At 44.4% G+C, this 5,249-nt stretch overlaps 1 non-coding gene across 1 annotated transcript; it reads right to left on the reverse strand.

Moving 5' to 3' along the window:
- Nucleotides 1-1,280: 1,280 nt before the first annotated feature.
- On the reverse strand, nucleotides 1,281-1,387 carry LOC125593648. Its single transcript, XR_007329548.1, has one exon. It is a non-coding gene; the product is annotated as a small nucleolar RNA R71 (small nucleolar RNA).
- Nucleotides 1,388-5,249: the final 3,862 nt, after the last annotated feature.

Raw genomic sequence — 5,249 nt, forward strand, 5'->3', positions numbered from 1 at the left:
AACTTCCGAAAATACTTTAGATGAGCAAAGTGTCCTTAACCCTCGGAAGTTGATGTTATTGCGCTTTGTGAACATATTGAACCTGTTCTTAATGCTTGTTTAGAAATTGAAACTCAGCGGAAGTTAGTGTGGAGATTTCTATAACATAGAGAATTAGCGCTACGGAAGTAGGTTAATTCTAATATCGTGTTTGAGTTCTAGACGGTTCTTAATATATCCCTGTGTCTGCCATTAATTGTATCTTGATTAAAAAGAAATCCCTGAGAATTCCCAATGCCCAACGTTTGTTTTAAAATAGTTTTCAATTCGTTTAAATCATCTTTTTACATGCTTGTTTATGCTTTGTGACACTAGAGAAAATTAAACAAAAACCATCAAAAATATATCTTGATTCGCTGTAGCTATTAACTTGTCTGCAACTCTACGTGTGATCATCGGTCCCTGTGGATTCGATCCCGTATTACTACTGCGTACTTTACTGTGCACTTGCAGTTAGATAATCGGGTTAAAACTCGAGACATCAAGTTTTTGGCGCCGTTGCCGGGGACCATTTGGTCACCCTAGAGTTAATGATCAGTTTAAGACTATAGCATTTTCTTTATTTTGTCTAATGTTTCTGTCTTTCTCTTTCTGTTTGTGTTTTCAGGTGAATGAGCGGATTTCATACTAGAAGCAAAGGATCATCGAATTTAATACCTTTGGAGTTAGAGCTCGGCCGCCTAGAGAGACAAGTGAAAAAGAAAAGACTTGAGTCCGCTGAAGAGGTTGAAATGGCTGAACACCAAGAAGACCAGTTTCAGGACAACCCGCAAAATCCAATTCCTGTAAATGAACGAGAAGGCAACAATGCTGGTGATAATCAGCAGGCTGGTGTAGCTGCAAGACAACAGGCTGGAGACTATGGCATGCCTAGGATGACGCTTGCACATTATGATACACCAGATGCATTCTATGCCGATCGTTCTGGGATTCGCCCACCTCCCATTGAGAGAAGAGACTTTGAGATCAAGACTGGTCTCATTAATTTGGTGGAGAAAAATCCGTTTCATGGAAACCCGTCTGAGGACCCGATGTATCACTTGGAGCATTTTGAGCGAGTCTGTGACACCAGCAGACATAATGGAGTTCCTCAAGGCGCTTTGAAATGCAGGTTGTTCCCGTTTTCCTTAGCTGATAAAGCTATCAGATGGTTAAAGTCCATCCCTCCAGGATCTCTTACTACATGGGAAGAGACAAGAGCTGCTTTTCTACAGCATTTCTTCACCAAGTCAAGGTCCACATATCTGAGAAGCAGAATTGGAAGCTTTCAGCAACTTGATTCAGAAAGCTTTCATGAGGCTTGGGAGCGTTTCAAGGAGTACACACAGGACTGCCCTCACCATGGCTACACTGATGTGAGTTTGCTGAACATTTTCTATAATGGAGTTCATGAAGAGAGTCAAGATGCCATGGACACAGCAAGTAATGGTGATTTCATGACCAAGACTGTTGAAGAAGCTTACACCTTGCTGAACAACCTGTCATCCAGCAAAGCAAACCGCAAGTCAAGGTTTGACACCAGCCAGAAGGGTGTTGGTAATGAATCCAAGAAGATAGATGAGCTGAATGCCAAGATTGAGATGCTTCTCAAGAGAGATCAGAAATCTGTGAAATTTGTGGAGGAGCAGGGCTATCGTTCTTCACAAGAAACTGTTGGTGATGATTCAGATGATATGCAAGCTGATGTGAACTACATTGGTGGTCAAGGAAACTACAACAGGGAGCTACAATCAGAACCTTGGATGGAATCAAAATCAGCAAAATAATCTGTCTTACCGAAGCAACAATGTGGAGAATCCACAACATCAGTCCTACCCTCAGGCAGGAAACAGGCAGAACCAGAATCAGAACCAGAGTGTGTTCAACCAAGGATTTCAGAACAGAAATCAATATCAGGGGAACAACTCGGGCAACTCAGGATTTCAGCAAAGGCAGCAGTACAACAACTATCAGAATCAAGGAAATGCCTCTTCGTCACAGCCTTCTCAGGATAACGAAATTAAGAAAATGCTGCAAATGGTGCTAGAAGGTCAGAAGAATAGCACTGCAGAGATAAACACCAAGGTGGATAACATGTATGGAGAGCTTAATGGGAAGTTCGAAGCTTTGAACACCCATTTGAAAGTTTTGGAAAAGCAAGTTGCTCAAACCGCCTCCAGCAGCAGAACAGCACCTGGATTTCTACCAGGGAAGTCAGAGACGAATCCCAAGGAGTTTGTGAATGCTATAACACTTAGGAGTGGAAAAACGATTGAGGAATCGAAAGAGAAAGAGATCGACCGATCTCAAGAACAGATCGACCGATCCAAGGGGAAGGAGATCGACCGATCCGGTCCATCTGGATCGACCGATCCCGTGTCGACGAAGCCAAATTCCTCTGAACCTGAAGAGGTGTATGTGGCGCCTCCTGCTTATGTTCCTAAGGCTCCATACCCATCCAGACCAAGGCAGAAGATCAAAGAACGTGAGTACGAGAAGCTAAAGAACCTTGTTGGGGAGTTACATGTGAGATTGCCATTTGTTGAAGCGGTGAAGATGGTACCTTCTCTTAAAAGGTACATGAAGGAGATTCTTACCGATAAGATGAGCCTAGAGCGGGGTGTGTTGATGCTCAATGAGGAGTGTAGCGCAGTTCTACAAAATGTCATGCCTAAAAAGCGTGAAGATCCCGGAGCATTTGTTCTACCATGCCGCATTGGATCACTTACTTTTGAGAAGAGTCTCTGCGATCTGGGTTCAGGAGTGAGCCTAATGCCTTTCTCTGTCTCTGAGAGGCTAGGCATGACGAACTACAAACCTACAAGGATCTCCTTGGTCCTTGCTGACCGATCAGTGCGAAGACCAGTCGGTGTACTAGAGAACATCCCTGTTGGTGTTGGAAAGGGATACGTGCTTACCGATTTTGTAGTTCTGGAGCTGGAAGAAGAACCTAAAGATCCTCTCATTTTGGGCAGACCGTTTTTAGCTACTGCTGGAGCCATGATTGATGTACAGAATGGGCATATAGACTTACGTCTAGGAGACATGGCGATGAGATACAATGTGGAGAAGGTGCTGAAAAATCCGACTATTGATGGACAGACTTTCTGGGTTGATACATTGACTGAACTGGTGGAGGAAATGGATGAAGAGTTGCACACTGATGATCCTCTACAAGTCGCATTGACCCAAAGGGAGAGTGAGTTCGGGTTCATGAACCAAGAAGTGGTTGGATTTTCTGAGATTTTGGATTCAGCCTCACCGATTGAGAAGCATGTCGCCTATGTCAGCCTTGAAGACTCAGGCACCGATAAAACCGTCAAACCGTCATCCTCCCAACCAGATTGGAGTGAGGAGAATGCTCCAAAGGTGGAACTTAAAGCCCTCCCAGCTGGGCTGAGGTATGCATTCTTGGGACCGAATTCCACATATCCTGTTATTATTTGTGCTAACCTGAATAATGTGGAGACCGCTTTGCTTCTTTCAAAATTGCGAAAGTATAGAAAAGCATTGGGGTACTCTTTGGATGATATTACAGGTATTTCTCCAGATCTTTGCATGCACAAGATTCACTTGGAGGATGAGTCAAAGACGTCCATAGAGCACCAGCGAAGACTGAATCCCAAACTGATGGAAGTTGTGAAAAAGGAGATTCTAAAGCTGTTAAGTGCAGGGGTGATCTACCCAATTTCAGACAGCACTTGGGTGAGCCCGGTTCATGTGGTTCCTAAGAAGGGTGGCATCACTGTCATCACAAATGAGAAAGCTGAGCTGATTCCTACCAGAACAGTCACAGGGCATAGGATGTGCATTGACTACAGGAAGCTAAACTCAGCCACAAGGAAGGACCACTTCCCACTTCCTTTCATTGACCAGATGCTGGAAAGACTAGCCAACCACCCCTACTACTGTTTTCTCGATGGCTACTCCGGGTTCTTTCAGATACCCATTCATCCAGACGACCAAGAGAAGACAACATTCACCTGCCCATACGGTACTTTTGCCTACAGGAGAATGCCCTTCGGATTGTGCAATGCTCCTGCAACTTTCCAGAGATGCATGATGTCGATCTTTACTGATCTTATTGAGGACATTATGGAGGTTTTTATGGACGATTTCTCAGTCTACGGTTCTTCATTTAGCGACTGCCTTGCTAATCTGTGCAAGGTGCTGGAAAGATGTGAGGAGAAGAACTTGGTGTTAAATTGGGAGAAGTGTCATTTCATGGTGAAAGATGGCATTGTTTTGGGTCACAGGATATCAGAGCAGGGTATCGAGGTTGACAAAGCAAAGATTGAAGTTATGACCAGCCTACAGCCTCCCAGGACAGTGAGGGATATTCGGAGTTTTCTGGGACATGCCGGTTTCTACAGGAGGTTTATCAAAGACTTCTCTATGATAGCGAGGCCACTCACCCGTCTGCTGTGCAAAGAAGCGAAGTTTGTTTTTGATGCTGACTGCCTCGCTGCGTTTCAGATTCTCAAGAAGTCTCTAGTCAGTGCTCCCATTGTGCAGCCACCAGATTGGGACTTGCCATTTGAAATAATGTGTGACGCAAGTGATTACGCGATTGGAGCTGTTTTGGGGCAGAGAAAAGACAAGAAACTCCATGTGATCTATTATGCCAGCCGAACGCTTGATGATGCTCAAATCAAGTATGCTACCACTGAGAAAGAGTTGCTGGCAGTAGTTTATGCTTTCGAGAAGTTCAGGTCCTATTTGGTGGGCTCGAAAGTAATTGTGCACACAGACCATGCAGCCTTGAAGTACCTGATGACGAAAAAAGATGCTAAACCGAGACTCTTAAGGTGGATCTTACTCCTACAGGAGTTTGATATTGAGATCAGAGACAAGAGAGGAGCAGAAAATGGAGTGGCAGATCATCTTTCCCGAATGAGAGTGGAAGCTGAAACACCACTGGATGATACATTACCCGAGGAGAATGTCTATGTGATCACCTTGCTGGAGGATGAGTATTTGGATCAGGCTGATTGCTGTGCCATGAGACAAATTCAGGATGATCTCCCATGGTTTGCAGACTTTGCAAACTACCTATGTGCTGGAATTGAACCACCGAACCTGAAGGGATATGAGAGGAAGAAGTTCATGAGAGATGTGAACCACTATTACTGGGATGATCCCTTCCTCTACAAGAGATGCTCAGATGGTTTATTCAGGAGATGTGTTCTGGAGAATGAGATGCAAGGGATTCTTTTCCACTGCCACAGTTC

This window comes from Brassica napus, chromosome C9 (genome assembly GCF_020379485.1).
Source record: "Brassica napus cultivar Da-Ae chromosome C9, Da-Ae, whole genome shotgun sequence".
Taxonomy (NCBI): domain Eukaryota; kingdom Viridiplantae; phylum Streptophyta; class Magnoliopsida; order Brassicales; family Brassicaceae; genus Brassica; species Brassica napus.